Source organism: Taudactylus pleione, unplaced genomic scaffold (assembly GCF_031769625.1).
Source record: "Taudactylus pleione unplaced genomic scaffold, aTauple2 ptg000372l, whole genome shotgun sequence".
Lineage (NCBI taxonomy): Eukaryota > Metazoa > Chordata > Amphibia > Anura > Myobatrachidae > Taudactylus > Taudactylus pleione.
In genome coordinates this window covers 10029913-10050794 of record NW_028284773.1, presented here as the reverse complement: position 1 = coordinate 10050794, position 20882 = coordinate 10029913, and the positions used below count along the sequence as shown (strand labels likewise).

Genomic DNA, 20882 nt, shown 5'->3' with positions numbered 1-20882 from the left:
TCTGCAGTTCTTTATCCTTGTGTTTTATGGCATTCATATAGATAACAACAGACTCATATTTCTGATATATATGCCCTGCTGCATTTACAGTAGTATTTGAAAACTGCATATTGATATCAATACCATATATACAGAAACCTGGAAAAGCCACAAACCTGGTTATTTTGAATAATTTACTAAATGAAAGTCTACAGTTCTTGAAGTAAACTCCAATCCTGCATGTAATTTATTGCAGGAATTGTATTCCAGTTTGTTCTTCTTTCTGCATATTCATTTGCTTGCTATAATGAAAAATCAAAAACTAGTGTGCAACTGAAATGGTACATGGGTATAGGAATAAAAGGGATTTATGAAGTGATCTGGCACTGTTATAACTGAGGCAACCAGGTGTACAAAAAAAAGATGTATCCCTTTATCCAGATTACATTATTTTCATACAATCAGTTATGCCTTCAGCCATGGAGTGATTAGGGAAAGATTTAATTAAAACTTCAGGCCATGATACTATGTTTAATAAGAACACTAATGGTCAGTATGTCAAAGGCCACCGTGTTAATAATATAAGCACTGTGGGTCGATATGGATCACGACCATCAATCGATAGAACAGCAGGAGCAGCAACCAAGTACTAGCGCTGCTGCCACAAGTCATGACGGTACTAGTCCTTCAATGTCATCTACTAAAGTCGGTGCTCAAAGGCATAGATATTTTGGTCAGTGCATCTGAAATCAAGACAATATTTTACATTGCTGAAAAAAAACATCACCTGTAATAAAGGGAAAGTTTCCTGTAGAAAAACAAAAAATTGTCAACATGCCATGCAGCACATGCAGTGGCAAGAATGGCTCAGGCCTTGCCCTTTATTTGTGAATGGTGCTTCTGCAACTGCTGTCAGTCAGGCATCTTCATTCTGCTAGATCCAAGCACCTGCAATCTCCACCACCAACACCTTCATAATCAATATCCTCAATCATAATCGGAAGTATTCCTGCATCTAATTTGAGAAGGCTAATTGAGTCTTCCCCTATCCAGGATTCCTCAGAAGAATCCTTGAGTGCTGGGCCTGCTGCTGCTGCTAGGGGTGGATCTTCATCCCAGAAGGGGGCCAAGAAATCTACTGTTAGTAGAAGTTAAAAAAAAAATATTGACTGTAAAACAATCCTTTGCTAGAGGAAGCAAGTATGACAGCTGTCACACAGTTGCACAGTGGATCCCTGACGCTATGCTGATATTAGATCTGCATCCAATATCTGCCATTAATGAAATGGGTTTTAGACAGTTAATGGTCCAGTGTCCCTGCTACCAAATCTCATCTAGATTCCACTTCTCTAGTAAAGCAATTCCTCACCTGTACATGGACGCAGGAGTTCTGAGAGCCGTGCTGGTCCCAAAGAAGGAGTCGTGGCCTAATTGCGGGAGGCATGGCCACACCCCCTTAGGAAAAATAAATTTTACAAATCAGCAGCCGCAAGCAGTCTCCCACTGCACCCCAGCACAAAGCAGCATTTGCTGGGCTGCTGTGAGGGAGGGGGGTCAGCGCCAGGCTCAGGATCCTTCCAGCAAGCCTGGGCCCGGGTAAATAATACCCGCTCCCCCTCTCTTGTCGCCCCTGCATGGACATTAAAATAAATTAATAAGTGCCCTCCAGAATACCTTTGTACCCACTGTGCCCATAACCACAGATATTTGGACAAGCAGGGCAAACTAAAGATTACATGACTGTGACAGCCCACTGGGTGGGTTGCCTTCAGCAGCAGCAACAGCAGCAGCATCAAACAAGCGCCAACTCATTCAAAAGCAGGCTATTCTCTCTATCACCGGCTTCACTAAGAGGCATACCTGTGTTAACCTCTTAGAAAATCTCAGGGAAGTCATTGCAAAATGGCTTACCCCGCCTGGACTCTCCTCAGGATTTGTGATTTCTGACAATGTCAAAAATATTGTGCATTACAATTGGGCGATTTCGAATACGTTCCATGTTTTGCTCACACAATCAATTTGGTGGTGCAGAATATTGTAAACAGAGACAGGGCCGTACAGGAGATGCTGTCGGTGGCCCGAAAAGTTTTGGGACATTTTCAACGTACAGCAACTGTATGTAGAAGATTGCAGCACCTGCAAGAACAGTTTAATTTGCCCTATCACCAAATAATAACAGAGACTTGCGCTGCTAGGAATTAATAATAACACTAATTTAATATATGTATGGATAAATATCTATTATCGCACTCAATATGAATACTGTATAATTGTAGCAATAATAGCTAGGTTAAAAACAGATCATTGTAAAGGTGTGCATTGCAAAATTTTAATTAAAAAGGGAAAAGATGGAGAGGAATGAACCAAGGATATTCCTCCAACCTACAAAAAATCCCTTATAAAAAATCTATTAGCAAAGTGTCATGACACTGTTGGTGTTATGTTGTAATCCAAGATGTTTCAAAAAATTATTATTATCAGCTTGTAGCTGTAAAAAACCACAGTTACTCCTTATCAAACCAGCAGTGTAACTCCTTTGGAAAAAGTGTCAATTTGTAGCAGAAATTATGCACATTTCCCCATGTATAGCACTAGACCCGATTTGCACATTTTCCAGGCTAGTTAGCAAATATTCCAGCTGGAGGATAATCACTCACAATTGCGTGGTCAGATACCAGGGTCCCGGCAATTGCCGTTATTAAACTGCAGTTACTGTAGCCTGGAAATTATCCACATTAGCTTGCACACATGTGTAGCCAATTGTATCTCTTTATAGTATCAACTATTGCCTGAAAATAGTAACAGTTTCTCCGTAACAAGCCTGCAATGTAACTTCTTTGAAGGAAGTATTAGTTTCTAGCAGAAACTTGTTCACAATTCTCCCATGTGTACTAAGAGTCCCGATTTACATACTGGGTTGTATTGTTAACAAATTCATCGGCTGGAGGGTAATAACTCACAGTTATGTAGTCAGGTCCCAGGATTCCGGCACGAGACGTTAATCACCAGCAGTTAATGTTGCCTAGGGATTATCTGCATTGTTTTACACAATGTGTAACTGTCACGACCAGAGCTTCTCGGCATGGTGGTCGACGGGTGTTACCTGTGAGGTCACTATGGCAGGGGGCGTCTGGTGGTGGTGCTGGTGTTTGGCAAGGGGCATTAGCTGTGCGTGGTTCTGTGAGGGCATGTTGTCACTTTGGGCTGGTGAGGCCTGGTGGTGCTTCCGTTCCGCTCCAGCATGGGCGCCGCCATCTTGCCTCCGGTCATGTGACCTAATCGCCCAATCCTGTTTGTTACATGCTCTCTCTGGCCAGTCACGGCACAGCACTTGGTATTTAGGGGGGCTCAGAGTCTCACTTCATTGCCAGTGCAAGGTGTTTCTCAACATAGCTGAGAGAGAGTTCCTTGTGCTCACCACCTGTTCCTGTGAAACGCTACCTGCCTGGCTGCTTGTCTGCTCCAACCCCGCTGGACTACCCTGCATCCTCCATTACCTTCCCCTTGCCTGAGTACCTGAGTCTGCTGTTCACCCTGTACCTTGCCTCCACTGACACTCTGCTGGATGATTCTTCTTCAGCCTGCATTCTTCATGTCAACCACTACACCTGATTTTCCCTGCCTGTCATTACCTGGACATTTTCTCTATTAACCAGTCATTACCTGGACAGTTCCCATTGTCTGCCACTACCTGGACATTCTCTATTAACCAGTCATTACCTGGACAGTTCCAATTGTCTGCCACTACCTGGACATTTTCTATTAACCAGATGTGGGAAAAGGGCAAGCGCTCGGTGATCTAATCTTGACTGTATTGTTTAATGTGAAATAATGTGTTTTGGCTGTATCCCCTACTATATATTTGTGCAAACAGTTATGGTTTTGGGCTTCTCAGTACAACTGGTTGGCAACAACTGTAGGCAGAATTTTCAGTATATAAGTGTTGTTATGGTCTAGAGTCACTAATATCATCAGTCTATAGAAAGTCTCTTTATGATGGTATGGTGTGTCAGCTTTGCAACAACTGTGGGCAGTATGTTCAATAATGCTGGAGTTGTAGTGTGGACCCGCTTTTAAACTTGCTCCCGTTAGTTCTCATCTGTTGTATGCATATAAAACACCTCTTCTTGCCTCTACTTCACCTTGGGTACCTCAAAGCAATGGGTGCATTATCAGGATTGTGCGGACACTGGTGGTGCAGGTAAAGGTAAGGTAAGTTGGATTGTACTTACCAAAACAGCTTCTGCTGGTCCTCCTGGTACTTTTATCTTGTCCCGGTGGGTGTAGATATGAGGCTATATGGTGTTAGTATGATGCTGGTAATAATATTACTGATGGGAGTATATAAAATAATGCAATTTATTTTCTATTTTCAAATGGTGATACAAACATCCAAATATGGACGCTATATAAACCTATTAAAAGTCATTAAAGACACATCATCCTGACACACAATTACATGTGGTTCGAAGGAGGACCGCCATGGGAACCAAATTCGCTCCGAACTATGCGAATCTCTTCATGAGTCACTGGGAAGACGATAAGATCTGGTCCAATCCCGAGCTCGGGGAGAATTTGGTTCTCTGGTGGAGATACATAGATGACGTCATTTTCATTTGGAAGGGGGAGGAGAAATCACTACAAAACTTTTTACAATACATAAACATGAACAATAGAAATTTACATTTCACTTCTAATTACAGCAAAAAAGAAGTACAGTTCTTAGACTTAGACATCTTCATCGAAGATTCAAGGATTCTCACCAAAACACATCACAAGGTAGCTGATGTGAATAGTTACATCCTGGCTAGTAGTAATCACCATCCAAATTGGATTAAAGGTATACCCAAGGGACAATTTACCAGACTGAGACGAAATTGTACAAACATGGAGGATTATGTCATACAAGGAGAAAATCTGAAACACCAATTTGGACAAAAGAAGTATAACATGAGGGAGGTTGAGACAGCATATCATACATTGAAAGGGACATCAAGAGATTTACTGTTAAAAATTTTTATAAAACCATGCACTAAAAATAGCGAGAAAGTTTATTTTATTACAGAATACAGTGGAGCGGGCTCTGGAATTAAAAACATTTTACGTAAACACTGGCACATTCTCCAGATGGATGATAAATTAAATCAAATATTATCCAACCAACCAGATCTAGTATTTCGGAGAGCACCGGATCTGAGGAAAAAACTAATTCACAATCACTTAAAAGAGACCAAAGAACAGAAACAAAGAACAATAGAGGGACATCAGGTGGCGAAGGGATTCTTCCATTGTGGGAGATGCGCCAACTACAGAAATTTAGGATTCATAAGTACGAAACCCACCAACCATATCATATCAAAATAACATCTAGAAAACATAACATAAAAGATACCATCACGTGTGACAGTGACCATGTGATCTACATGCTGGAATGCCCCTGTGGACTCCAGTATGTAGGTCGTACAACCAGACCCCTAAAAACAAGAATAACTGAGCACCTTAGAAATATTAAGAGGGTTTATCAAAATCATAGTGTATCAGAACATTTCAGGTTAGTGCATCAGAGTGACCCCAAGGGATTGAAATTCACAGGGATTGAGAAGATGCACTATAACTGGAGGGGTGGAAATAGGATAGAGAGGATAGACCATGTTGAAAGTTGATGGATATTTGAATTACAGACTCTACAACCGGAAGGTCTTAATATTGACCCCTAAAACCACAACGAAGACATAATTTCATCTGGAAGAGAATAGGAACAACAACAATAAAAATACAAATCATATAAAACACACAAGAATGTACTATATGACCATAGGTCAATATACCACCATATCACTGATTGGGAATATGGGGGATATAGATAATAAAGAATATATAGGATTTTTCATGAGAGGATATATAATAGGACAGTTTAGTCCTCTAGACTTGACCAGACAGTGGAGAGGTATCTAGAGTGGACACACCGTCCACCATTCCTTATTTTGGGTATTAAATAAAACTAAGAGCCATATCCCATAAGAGTTTCACCCAAATAATTGATCATAGAATGCTCCTAATAGTCTGAAATTAAGTGCAACAAATATTAGCTGCATCAACTATTTGCACTAAAAAAGACATTTAGTACTATTATATTGGGATTGACAAATAAATGATGAATTTTTCTTGAATGAGTATAAATCATTACATCACAATCGCATGCACATAAGACATGCTAAATTCCTATGTAGAATACAGGTAGAGGTTATTTTGGCTGTATCCACCATGTGCACCTTAAAGAATAACTCCATACAATATTAGCATGTACACAATAAAACCCCCGCATAAGGACGTATAGAAACGATCGGCCACATGAACTTAATACTAAGAGACCATCACAAAATGGCCACCTCCAGAAATGGAGACCGAAGCCATGTATGATGGAACTAAACACTCATAAGAGTCTAAGGGAACTCCGGCCACTAGAGGGAATACCGCTATATAGAAGCTGAACAAACAGTGGCCGCAGCATGAAGTATAACGCATGCGCATTATAGACATTGAACGATGTAACCCACGTGACCAGTCACATGAGCGGGCACTGTGTTGAACCCGGAAGTAAGTAGGAAAAGACCGCGAACGGACAGCAGAGCAAGTATAAAACAGAAGAATGTACCAACAACCCCATTTGCCCTTGAAAAAGTCCTATTGGTGGACGAAACGTGTTGGGACATTACCCATCACCCAGAACTTACTATTGACTCTTTAATGAATTTTAATAGGTTTATATAGCATCCATATGTGGATGTCTGTATCACCATTTGAAAATAGAAAATAAATTGCATTATTTTATATACTCCCATCAGTAATATTATTACCAGCATTGTACTAACACCATATAGCCTCATATCTACAGCCACCGGGACAAGATACAAGTACCAGGAGGACCAGCAGAAGCTGTTTTGGTAAGTACAATCCAACTTACCTTACCTTTACCTGCACCACCAGTGTCCGCACAATCCTGATACTGCACCCATTGTTTTGAGCTACCCAAGGTGAATTAGAGGCAAGAAGAGGTGTTTTATATGCATACAACAGATGAGAACTAATGGGAGCAAGTTTAAAAGCGGGTCCACACTACAACTCCAGCATTATTGAACATACTGCCCACAGTTGTTGCAAATCTGACACACCATACCATCATAAAGAGACTTTCTGTAGACTGATGATATTAGTGACTCTAGACCAGGGGTCTTCAAACTTGGCCCTCCAGATGCTGTGGAACTACACATCCCAGCATGCACTGCACATAGTTTTAGCATGCTGTTATATCAAAAAGGTGGCAGTGCATGCTGGGATGTGTAGTTCCGCAGCAGCTGGAGGGCCAAGTTTGAAGACCCCTGCTCTACACCATAACAACACTTATATACTGAAATTTCTGCCTACAGTTGTTGCCGACCAGTTGTACTGAGAAGCCCAAAACCAGAACTGTTTGCACAAATATATAGTAGGGGATACAGCCAAAACACATTATTTCACATTATACAATACAGTCAAGATTAGATCACCGAGCGCTTGCCCTTTTCCCACATCTGCTATCAAATACTAAGAGGTTGGAACACCTCATAGAGCAAGCTGCCAGTGGTTTAGTAGGCCTGTTAGCATCCTGTTAGCGCCTACCATCTATTGTTTATTTTCTATTAACCAGTCACTACCTGGACATTTTCCATTTTCGGTCACTAACTGGGCTTTCTCCCATTACTTCACCACTGCTCCCAAGTGCATTTAGTGCTATATCTAGATTTTAGTTTTTTGTCATATTCATGTCTATCAAACCACTCATTAAAAGTTCCACATTTTCATTTAAACCTGCTTCAGTGTCTGCTCCTATCACCACCCCGGGCCCACAACAAAACCAGAACCTCACAGTAACTAGGCAAATGTCCAGGTCAGCATACACAAGTAGCTTGTTGATCCCACCGAGCGTCCTCAGGAGGGACTGGAGCTCCTCTGTTGGCCGTATTTTGCAGTGTTGGTAATGTGGAGCATCCGGATTCAGTAGCCCTACCACCTCCTGAAGCAAGAGGTAGTAACAAGGTGGAATTCCATACTTTATATGCTTCAGCAGATGGAGGAACAGCAAAGAGCCATCCAAAGCTATAATCCACTACTCGATCACGGTGTCCAGCAGTGATTGGGACAGAGGTGGAGCATGAACAGGAGGGAGAGGGTGTGGATCCCGCTGGCTGCTGTTCTAAGTACTTACACAAGCAGCCACATTGGGGACACACAGAGCACTCCCTGGCAGCCGCGCTGAGAGGAGAAGGGGGAGGTGGCTTGGCACAAAGCAGCAGCTGCTGGGCAAGGAGGAAAAGGAGAAGGTGGGTCAGGCTGTGGGCACACAGCAGCTGCCACCGCCGCACCAGGAGGAGGGGGTGAAGGGTGAGCCAGCCTGGGGATACAGCAGTTCTGGAAAAAGGGGGTGGAGGGTGGGATGGCCCAGGGACACAGCAGTACCAGGACAAGATGGTGGAGGGTGGGCTGGCCCAGTGACACAGCAGCACCGGGAGAAGGGGGTGGAGAGTGGGCTGGCCCAGGGACACAGCAGCACCGGGAGAAAGGGGCCCAGGGACACAGCAGCAGGTAACCATGCTGGGAGTATATGAAGCAACACCAGCTTCCCGGGGGTAACAGCAGGAGCCGCGGCTACTGCTTACAACTAAATCAGGGAGGAGGGTCACGCAGGCTGCCCGTTCACTGCTGGCCACAGTGATCGGGATACACTGGAACCTGTAGCTGTGCCGGGAGGGGGGTGCCGCCGGATGCATGAACACTGTGGCCAGCAGTGATTGGGACACACTGGAGGGGTAGCCATGGATGCAGAGGGACCAGCAGCTGTGGGAAGATTAGCTTCTGGCAGCTGCCTAGTGGGCCTCTCTGAATGGTCACATTAGATGTGACCATGTCAGGGAATGCCCAGTCTGGTGTGGTCACATCTGATGCATCCATGCCAGGCAAGTGGTTACCCCCATTTTAAGATATATACAATTTGTATATTTTTATTTATTTATATTTGATTTCAGAATAAATTGTATTTTTATATTGTTCTGGTGGGAAAGATGAAGAGTATTTTTTGCAATGGCCTAAATCAGGAGGACATGTTGGCAATACTGAATCATAAATTCAAAGAGACGTATGCTAGTATGGGCACAGTGGACATCACTAGGACACAACTAGTGTGCGACCAGTGCCAATCCACTATTGCTACCCATGTAGCATCTGTATTTGGCTTGCAGAGTTCCTGAAACAGCACCTTACAGACTGGTAAACCCTTATGCCCTCAGATTCCTGCTCCCAGCTCCCCTCTTCTGTGACATCATGACATTTCATGTGCTGGGGGTCCTGTACGCAGAATTATCCTGCCCTTAAAGTGGCCCTGAAAAAATCCTGAAAGTGGCCCCCAATGAGTGCGCACCCAAAAAAGTGGGTGTGGCCTTGTGGCAATGGGTGTGGCCTTGTGTGAAAGGCAATGCCCTCAAGTCACTGCCAAGTCAAGGCATGCCCACCGCTCTGGGAGCTGATTGGAAAACCCCCAGTCCCTCTCTTCAGTGAATAAACACAGTGAGCATGTGAATGAGTATTTTCTTACCTATATGATTTCTCTGCAACAGGAAACTTCTGAAGAAATTGATCCCTCTGGACTGGCAGTGTCTTGAGTCGGTATTCTTTATTCATGAAGGAGATCACAGGGTCTGGAAGCCGCCTGTTTGTGTAGGAAAAAAGCCAATGTCGTCAACATGCAACAGAGGTTAAATCAGATAATACCTAGTAACAAGAGTTTGGGTGGAGGGCAAAATGGGGGTTTCCCTGATCAAACTATTTAATATTAATAAAATATATTTGCTAATTTGGTACAATTTGTATCAATAATATGGTTTCTAGAATTGGTGTTTTACTAAAGTTTACTGTTCTCCAGCCTTTCTTCTAATACTACCAGTGGTCCTACTTGTGTGTCTCCAGCACCATCCCCCCTGTGTCTCTCCAGCGCCATCCCCATGTGACTCTCATGCCATTCCTCTGTGTCTTTCCAGCACCATCCCTGTGTCTCTCTAGCACCATCTCCTCTGTGCCCCCAGTGCCATCTTTGCCCCAGTAAGTGCCTTTCTGGCCCAGTTTCACCTGCAGTAAGTGCCCCTTCCTCCTATATGACCCACAGTAAGTGCCCCCCACTCCTACATCACCCACAGTAAGTGCCCCTCTGCTCATGTATCACCCACAGTATGTGCCCCCTGCCCCAATATGACTTAAAGTAAGGGCCCCCTGTCCCTATATCACAAACAGTAGGTGCCCCCTGCCTTTGTATCACCCACAATTAGTGTCCCCCTGCCCTTTTATCCCCAACAATTAATGTCCTTATGCCCATTTCAGCGACAGTTAGTGCACCCCTGCCCCTTTATCACCCACAGTAAGTGTCCCCCTGCCCGTTTCACCAATAGTTATTGCCACCTCTGCCCCTGTATCACTCACAATTAGTGCTCCCTGCTATACCACAATTAGGGCCCCTTGCCCTGTATCGCCCACAGTTAGTGCACCCCCTGCCCCTGAATCACCCTCAATAAGTCTTCCTGTGGATCATCAGCAGTAAGAGCCCCCCAGCCCATCCGGCCCCTGTATCAGCAAGGCCTTAGTAGGCCTTTACCTCCTCCCACAGGGGCCTCTTGTCCCAGTTGATGGTGCCGTTGGTTTGCGGCCGGGGCTATGCATGAGCCAGGGCTGTCTGACAGCCGTGTGACAGGCGGCCGTGGCCCCACAGTGTGTCGACCCACCGGGAATATTCCCGCCAAATTCTATGGCCTATTCGCCTCTGCTGCTATGGCCCCAGCGAACACTTGCCGGCAATGCTGGGGAATATATGTGAATAAGTTTACTGCTTACTACTTACAGCTAGTATCGCCAGGAGGTGGGCACTGCTCAGCTACCTTTGGTAAAAGAGATGCCGCAATAGAAAATAAGTAATTTTGGTATTTGCTATTTGATAAAAGGCCTCAGAGTCTGTTAAGTGCTCTTGAAGAATGATACTTGAGGTACTTTAAACCTAGAATTTCTAGCACAATGAAACAGTTCTTTGTTTATCCCCAGTAACAGTAGCTTTGAAAATCAGTGGTATTCCCTGCAAGATCTGCTTACAGAAATTTATACATAGTTATGGAACTTTCCATATTTGTAGTGCTGTAATAATGTATTTTTATGGCCCTCATATAGATAACTCATATCACTAACTGAAACTCTCAAAGCTATTTTTTCCAGTGAAAACGTTACTGTATGTCTAGTTAAGAGCAAACTTGTAAAAAAAGGTGTGCTAACACCTACATACAGTAAGTATACCAAGCCTCACCCAACCCAAGCTGGCGTTCCGGGGGATCTTCATACAGAAATTTTTCCCTGGGCTCTATTGGTAATAAAGAACAGGTTAACGAATTACATTTGCCACTGTAAAATAGCGGCAAATAGTGTGGGTACGAGGGACAATTATAAGCCTCAATCTCTTGACTAAGGTTTTGATTGCTCATCTCAACTGACAACTCTCTCTCACCACACCTGTCCGATCAGTGCTGTGAAGAAAATTGGTGAAGCTTAGTTTATGGCAGTAGATCTTTAATATCTCATCTCCCCTGTCCCTCACTACATTGTAGTAGTAGAAGCATGAGAAGAATGAGACAATCTTAAGGACAACCAAAACTCACGTAAAATAATTATTCCTCCCTCTACTTCCATTCCATTCTTTTCCTCCTCATGCAGCTTCTCCTACAGAGTCCCAGACTCCCTGCAGAACTTCACTCCTCCCCTGGCCCCCATGTTTGCCCCATCCTCTACGCACTTAGATAAGACTCCATCGCAAAGTGAGTGACAGGTAGTCAGCATTTGGAGGTGGTGACGAGGGAGTGGTTGCAGAAACTCAGGGGTTGGAACGCAGGTTGGAACGCCGTTGCATGGGCGTGCATATATTAGCCACTGCGATTGCCTATGCAGCTTGAGACCCGTCTGCGTGCCATGAGTCTTGCAATTTCTGTGATGGGTCAGACCTGCTGTAATTCTGCATGAGGGGCCGATGTGCTTTGATGATACCGATGTATACGCAGGACTGGGAGGTATTATGGATGTAGTGGGCGCTTCTATGCTGGCTGAGCGGTGGCAGGCATTACCATATTTTCTCAGCTGCATTGCTTGTGATTATGCAGCTGCGATCACAATTGCGATCCGTGCTGAATCAGGCCCTCTGTCTCTCTATGTGTGTCTATTTGTGCATATTGTTACCATTATCCCCATCCCATCTTTTCTCACCTCTTTTTCTCCCATCTGCTCCCGCAATTCGGTCGTCACTTGCATCACATTTTCTCTTCCCTCATCTTCCACTTCTCCCCTCTTCATGCCTTTATGTCATCCTCTTCTTGTTCTCTCCTCTTTTGTGATGGGCAAAACCATTGATGGCAGCTGGCAAACCGAAGCAATGGTTGCACAATGGTTGCAAACAGTAGTGCAATTGTCTACCACCACATAACCGGATCTGAGCATGACATGTAAGCACAATTTTCTTCTTTTAATCATTTTCAATGCATGTTGTAAACTCGTGTGGAGGAGTAGTTAATGCACTGGAGCCTGGCCCAATTTGCGGGCGGTTGTAATTTATTCTGCTTAACACAGCGGAGGAAAGTGCCACTACCACATGCGTTAACTAAATTGTGTTTCCGTATCCAGAGGTCATGGTCACACCCTCTAGGAAGCAGTCATGTACCTGATGTGATACAGCCACGTTGCTTAGTGACAGTGCCTATGTTTAGCCTTTGCTCCTCCTCATTTTAAAATATCTATGCCGCTAAATGCATTGTTTTTTTTAGGTCTCTTATAAAAGTGTTTAATTAGTACCCAAATTAAATGTTGCCATGTTATTGTAATTTTATTCCCTAAATGCCTCCTCAGCTGAACATTAGGTATGTACTAGCTATCCTCTAGTTCAGCAGTTCTCAAACTGTGGGTCGTGACCCCAAAGTGGGTCGCGGCCATCTCAGCTTGGGGTCGCGACTCACATGGGGTGAGGTTGATGACCCCTTTGAGGAGAGTGAAACCAGTTGAACTGTCTGTTATTTCAGACTCCTCAGATCACTGGCTGAGAGATCCGAGGAGTCATCAGGCAGCCCCGTCCCACCCCAGTGCTCAGCTTCTCTTGTCCTCCTGCCCAGCAGCAAAAACTGACACACAGGCAGCAAGCCTCAGCAGCAGACAGACTCAGAGGAGCCAGCTACCATACTCTCTCTGCAGTCTGTGCAGATGTTGTTAAGTAAGTGCAGCCTGGGGTACTACTGCTGCCAGGGTGGGAGGACACAGAATGTGTGTTGATTGCTGTTCAGGGAGAAGAAACTTCAGCAGGAGGAGGAATGAGGGGAGTGCTGAGCACAGACCCTATGGGGGAACAGGAGAGCACACAGTGTGGGAACTGGAGGGTGTGAACAGAAAAAAAACAAATGTATTAAAAACCCATTGCCTCCCCCGGTCATCCACTGGCTCCTCCTTGAAACGCACTACATCCTCTGTCTTTCTCATCTACTACCTCCCCCTGTCACCCACTAGTTCTCCCTGTTACCCACTGTGTACTATGTCACCCTTAGCCTCCCAGTACCTCCCCAGTCACTCACTGTCTTCCCTGCCACCCTTTGCTGCTCCTTGCCACCCACTGCCGCCTCCTGTCACCCACTGCCATCCTCTGCTTCTCCCTGCCACCCACTGCCTCTCTGTCACCCTCTGCCTCCCCCTGTCATCCACTGCTTCTCCCTATTACTTACTGCCTCCTATGTCACCTATTGCCTCCCCAGTCACTCTCTGCCTTTCCATGCCATGATCTGCCTCCCCCTTATCACCCTGTCATCCAGTCACCCCCTGCCACCCTTTGTCTCTCCCTGTCACCCTCTGCCTCCCCATGTGAGCCACTCGTTCTCCCTGTTACCCACTGCCTCCTATGTCACCCTTTGCCTCCCCAGTCACCCACTGTCTTTCCTGAAACCCTATGCTACGCCTTGCCACCTACTGCTTCTCTCTTTCACCCACTTCCCCCCCCCTGTCACCCACTGCTTCTCCCTATTACCCACTGCCTCCTATGTCACCTATTGCCTCCCAAGTCGCCCTCTGCCTTCTCATGCCACCCTCTGCCACCATCACCAACTGTTTCTCCCTGTCACCCACAGCTTCTTCCTGTTATCCACTGCCTCCTACGTCACCCTTTGCCTCCCCAGTCACCCACTGTCTCCCCAGTGACTCTCTGCCTCGCCTTGCAGGGACAGGGGCTTCGAAAGGAGCTCGTCCCTGCAATGTCTAAATTAAATGATCACATTAGCGCAGTGGCGTAAGTTCATACCAGATGCCAGTAGGCAAGTTATTATTTTTGTGCCCCCTTAAAACAAAAGGGAAAATAAATGTGGTGCATATCTATCTATCTATCTATCTATCTATCTATCTATCTATCTATCTATCTATCTATCTATCTATCTCTTATGCACAAAAACACTAATATAGAATAGCCTTAAGTGGGGTGACTATATTGTGGGCAATAGAGGACGCACCTCCATTATCTCCCATAGTTCTGCCCCTGCATAAGCAGATACCTCACTTCAGTTTCCATAGTGCTACTGTGCATGAGCGGTCTGCTGACCACGCATGTGTGGCAGTCATTCCACAGTAACTTGCTGGGGTCCTGTAATAATTTTTATTGTCAGACAGGGTCCCAGAGCAAAGAAGTTTCAGAACCCCTGCTCTAGTTAGTTCTCCTATCACTTCTGAAAGTTGTTCTCTTAAAAATAGAAAACTATTGTGCTCCCTTGCCAGAATCAGTAGTTATTGTACTTCTGTAGTTTGTATCTAAATAGTTAAAATACATAGTTTACAAACAAAGCCAACCCTTGTAATAACTACCATATAGACATGAACATAATACACATAACAATGACCTAACTTTTTCTAATACTGCCTGTATTAATCAGAGTGATAAATAAAATCTCTGCTCCATCTCCATCATCTTTTCCCTTCTTATTTAGTTTTTGGTTGCCTTCTTGATCATATGCAGGCCATACATCTATCACCCGTTTCTCCATTCTGCAGATGCTGATCGGGGTTCAAAAACACAGATCCGCGGCCATCGATGTTCGGCGATCTATGGGAAGATAGAGAGAAGACAGCTTGTTAAAAATCCCAACTCACCGATCTCGATAATTTTCGGTCGGGATTGGTGAATCGAGGATTTCCAACATGTTTAATTTCCCAGATTCCCTGACCACGGATTTGGGTCAATACATTGTAGATGTACAGTATGGGTCACAATACGCCTTGTCTTTGCCCATTGTCATTACAGAGCACTTCAGTGTGATATCACAGTCCAACAGAGACCATATACTCATTTCTGGCTTGCTTAGCTCATGGATCCCAACCAGATGCATGTGGGAGTTGCAGTCATTGCTCTATTGATCTGATTGACAGCAGTGACAGCATGTATGCATAAGATATTTTATCATTTAAAAACAGTATCTTGTTAACTAAGTTTGATTATGTATGGTGAATTTAAAGTTTCCTGAAGTACAGTGTATATGAGTTTATCCCAGGAACAAAAGTAAGCTCGTTAAAATGGAATAAATAGGTGTATAAATATAACAGATTTACCTTCCGTGAAAGATAGACTACTGTAGATCACCAGATTTCACCCTTCACCTTTAAATATCATGTGCAGGTTATTACAGTTTATCTTCAGAAAATAAATTACTGCACAGGTGGGGCAGTGGATACAGGTATGACATGGGATAACCCTGAAAATTTTTTTTCTGTATGCCAATTCTGGTTCTGTGATATATAAGTACAAATCTTAATCTCAATCTTTTTTCAACTGTTATAAAAATGTAACTTTTTTATTATTAAGAGTGGAATTTGAGTCTTTCCTAATTAGATCATTTTAGGCACTGTTTCAAATGAATGCATAGAAAGAAACTTCTTGCGTTTACACATCTTTTATAGTCATTTTATGTTTTTACAATAAACACAGAGCTAAATTTCTTAGCGCCTGAATCACACCTGTAGAAGGATTACCTGCTGCAGTTAAACTAGGCAAATTGCAACCCTATAATAGACAAGCAAAAAAGGAAAAAAACTGTGCTGGTATTCCATAATACACATATACTAATCGAGTAAAAAAGCTTCTCTCATGTATACAGATGTGACCTGCTACATCTTTGCTCTATATGCCATGTAGCACACCATGCTAGTCACGCCCTGCCGTGGAGATGTATCTCGCAGCATACTGCAGTAAGGCGCAACGTAACCATACTGAAGTGCTGGAAAAGCAAGATTGTGTAATACAATTTTCTGCCACCAGATGTCTCTTTTCCTAAACTGCACAGCGCATGCGTGAAATAGCTAACAAAGATTTTGTACCACCATCTGCTGATTGGCTGACGAAACCTGTCTTTCATTACACTATACAGTAGTACTGGACTATGTTTTGTCATGAATGAACAATGGACATCTGTATTTTTTTCTGTTGTTTTTTTTCTTTTAAATCTTCACTACAGTATTAAAATGAAATCATTTGGTGTGTGAGTTATGTCATTTATAAAAATACATATCTGTGTTGGCCACATGACACACAACCAGCATTAAATAAAGACAGGGCAATTCAAGTTCAATATTTTCAAGGAATTTTACTGAACTCAATACACTGCTCCCAACTTCCCACCACCTGGCATTTCTATGCTACTGTATGCCACCCAGCAGCATTCTATGGTAAACCGCTATACAGTAGACATTATATTGTACACATTGTGGGGCATCCTGCCGTCCTGATGCATACTCATTCCTGACAATATGGAGGCTCACTATAGGCCTTATTGTAGGGGTGAGCTGCTCATCCTTGTGCATTGGCGAGACAGGGCACTCACCAACAATATCAATAAACGATGGGTCTATATGAATGCCTACTGTGACATATTATATAAGTATGGCTGGCAACGGATAGTCCGCTCCCTTCAAAGGAGGTGGAGCTATTTAGTCAGTAGAGACCCCTGGTGGCTGCAGAGTTGTATGGGTTCAAGTTAGGTGTAGTAAGTACAGTACTATAAATTACTGTCATTATATAGCCAATTAGTATCTGCCATAGCGGCATATTGTTTGGCTTAATGTACTGTAAATGATAGTGAGGTATGGTGAAGGCAATAGCTGGGGAGGCTAAGGCTAGTATCAGAGTCAGATTTATACACATACTGTCCTGTACTGTACAGCATACTTGCCAACTCTCCCTGATTGTCAAGGAGACTCCCTAAAATATTACCAATCTCCCTCACTCTCTGAAAAGTCTAGCAATCTCCCTGATTGCACCTTACCCTCATTATGAAGCTGTTATATTAAAACATATACTGTATACATTTAAATGGGATCATTAGTATCATTTCCCTGCATTGGTTATAAGGTACAATGATCCCTATGGCTACATGCATTTTTCTAAATGTATCATTGTGTTTTCAACAACAAATAGATCTTACTAACTGCTTTGGGGCTCATTTACATTTGTATGTAAGTCAGTATTATGACACGCCTCTCACATGTACTGTAGCAGTACACACCCACTTTAACCCTGCGCTCATACTGTAGGTGTTGCTTTCACAATCTCCTTGAAATGCTTTTTGCTTGTATATGATGAACCCGGGATGCCCACCCTGTGCTCATCTTAACCACTCGCTCACAGACGCTAGCCTATCGAGACCCACACCTGTCGTGTATGTGATGTGACGTGTGCGACTTTACAGCAGGGAATGTGTACAATGTCAATAGCAAGCTCAGCATGCAGTGGCATTGAATAGAAGTGAATGATGGTGGGGGATGGTGGTGAGCCATACAATGAGCTCAGTGGGATTGAATAGTAATGAGTGATGGTGGGGGGAGGTGGTGAAGGGACTTGAGTGGGAGTGAGGAGGGAAGTGCAGAGTACTGTATTTTAAAAGTATAGAACCTGAAATGATCTCTCTTTATGAAAAACTTCCGAGCATCGTATGGACAGCCCTGTAATACAATACAATGTCTACTGTATAACGGAAATGCCAGGTGGTTGGAAGTTGAGAGCAATGTATTGATTTCATCAGAGTTCCTTAAGAGTATTCAACTTGAATTGCTCTGTCTTTATTTAATGTTGGTTGTGCGTCTTCTGGCCGAAACAGATATGTATTTTTATAAATGACAGAACTCCAAGTGATTTATTTTTAATCATGTAGTGAAGATTTATATAAAAGAAAAAGAAAATACTGATGTCCAAAATGCCATTGTCTCTTTCCGGGCCTCGAATCCGGGATGCCCACTCTGTAAGGCACTTACCTTAACCACTTGCCCACACATGCCAGCAAGGAATGTGTACAATGTCAATAATGGTTTATAGTCTAATGAAGCTGGATGTCCTAATATGGAGATGAAGGGATGAGGAAAGTGCATAAAGTTGAGCAGAGTACTTTAAATGTATTGAACCTGAATTGTTCTGTCTTTACGACCAGGCATCTTTACACCATGTAGTGACAGTATACAGTATGGATGGCCCATAATACAGTAAGTACAATATAATAACTATTGTAATAAATATAAATATAGCGGTTTACTATAGTCTTGACACAAAGTGATAATTTCAAGCATGAGGAGTAACTGTTTACACTGCCTGAACGTGATTGGCCAGCCTCTCATGGATTACCATGCACTGCTACAGTATTGTATTCAGTGCTGTAGTTTTCATCCGTGGAGCGTTCACCACCCAGCGGTTAAACTGTGTACTGCATGGCTTGTAGTCTTTCATGACATACACTATACCTTGCCATGCCATAACACGTACTGACATGCCGCGGCAAGGAAGCCAGAATTCCGTGCTATGAGCAAAGATGTAGCAGGACACTGTCAAAACCCAGGCTTATTACCCCTGCCGCTGGGACACTTACCACTCCAGTGGCCAGCCAGCTTGCTCCCTGAGCTCAGTTTGTGCATCCACTATTATCACTGTGAGACACAGGTTTCATTGTTTCCTGCCTGCACACATCCAGCCAGCCCCAGAGTACTGCTGTCCCGATCACCTGATCACGATCCAGCCAATAACTAGTCAGCCTGAGTCAGCTGGTATCATCTGACACTGCTCATCCAATCCTGGCTAACCCCAGGGTATATATTCCAGTCTCTGGCTCTCAAAACATTGCCAGTATAATGTCTAGCTCATTCCCTACTGAGTGAAGCTTACTGAGCTCCTGCTGCTTTTGTTTGTATCCTGTTGGTGCAGTTCTGATTGTGTTTGCTGCATTAACTCCTGTCATTCTACTCCTGTGCAATCCGCATCTCTAGTTGCATAGGTAATATCCAGTCTGTTCCTATGTTGCAAATTCTGGTCTGCACTATGCAAGTATACACCTGTCTAGCTCAATCCCTACTGAGTGAAGCTCAACTGTGCTCCAGTTACATTTGTTTGTTTTCCTGCTAGTGCAGTTCTGTCTGTATTTGCTGCACTAACTTCCAATGTCATTCTATTCCTGTGTAATCAGCATCTCAAGTTGCACAAGTAATTCCAGCTTGTTCCAGTGTGCTGAACCTGTTCTACAGCTGTGCAAAGTATCCACCTGTCTGCTCAGATATATCAACCATTCCTGCTTTCTTGGTTCCATGCAAGATTCTTCCACAGCTGCCATCTATTCCGGTGTTTGTTCTGTATCCAGTCCTGTCATCTTTAGAGTGCTCCCAGACTACAGATGGTAAATACTTCTGCCAAGATCTGCCACTCAAGTGTCCTGGACTAGAGAACCAAGTAAGAAGAGTGCTTTTATTATTAACAGGTAACAACCCAGTACAGCCTGGTTAATCTTCTGCTACACTCTTCTCTGCTACATAGTGTACATCATACCATCAACAACACCAATGTCCCTGGTTGTCTAGTGGTTACGATCCGGCATCCCTCTGCCAAACCCGGGTTTGATTCAGGGAAGCATCTATTCACATGTCAAGAGAACTCTTCAGGCCTGCCAGCTTTGCATACACACCTCCCACTTCTCAAACAGACATTTACCTGACCCCGGTTCCACAAAAAAACACAAGCGTGACAGTTTGTACTAGCCAAATGGATCCGGCCGAAGGTGTTTAGCACCAGACCTCCTCAACAATAGTGCAGGACGTCTAGAGAATCTGGAGGTGACAAGTCACCAGCTGGCACATTGCTTACAGGAAATCTCTACCCATCAGGATAAAATCCAAAGCTCCTCTGCAGGACCTGGTATCCCTACTCATTCTGCATCTTCTTCAGTTACTGCTGTAGGTCCTGGTGTTCCTCAGGGCAATCCTCAAGTTGGGATCCCCTTCTATTCTGAATACTCCACCAATGGAACTCTCTCTTCTCCGCCTCCATATACTTCTTCAAAGCATATAAATTCTTATCTACAAGTACTTTTTATTAATTAATTTCTTAGTAAATACGCTGGCATCATAACCCCAGAATGGGAGGGCTCATTCTCCGAGAGTTCTCAGACATTCTGTACTCGAACTCCTAATCAACTGCATATCCTTCATCAAATGTTAATACAGTTACAACACCTTTTGACCAGCATTCTTTCTGTAATACCTCAACTCCTCAGGAATACTACAGAATCAGTTAAGCCTGCTTCGCCATATCCAGTGACCAAAAACTTATTTGAAAAGGGCTTCTTAGGAACCAAGGCCCTCATTCAGAGCCGCACGTTAACAACAGTACGCTCGTTGCGTTCCGATGTTGACTAACCGCGCATGCGTCGGGGTTACACCGCGCATGCGCGTACGGCAAATTGCGAGCTTTTTTTCTCTCGTTCCTAAAATAGCGTACAGGAAGTGACATGTCAAATGTGATTGAC

The 20882-nt window shown here is 43.8% G+C and overlaps 1 long non-coding RNA gene across 1 annotated transcript; it reads left to right on the top strand.

Annotated features, from left to right (window-relative positions):
• Nucleotides 1–6587: 6587 nt before the first annotated feature.
• Nucleotides 6588–15908, top strand: LOC148508276 (uncharacterized). The gene is made up of 3 exons (XR_015869597.1): nt 6588–6923; nt 9630–9766; nt 15106–15908. It is a non-coding gene; the product is annotated as an uncharacterized LOC148508276 (long non-coding RNA).
• Nucleotides 15909–20882: the final 4974 nt, after the last annotated feature.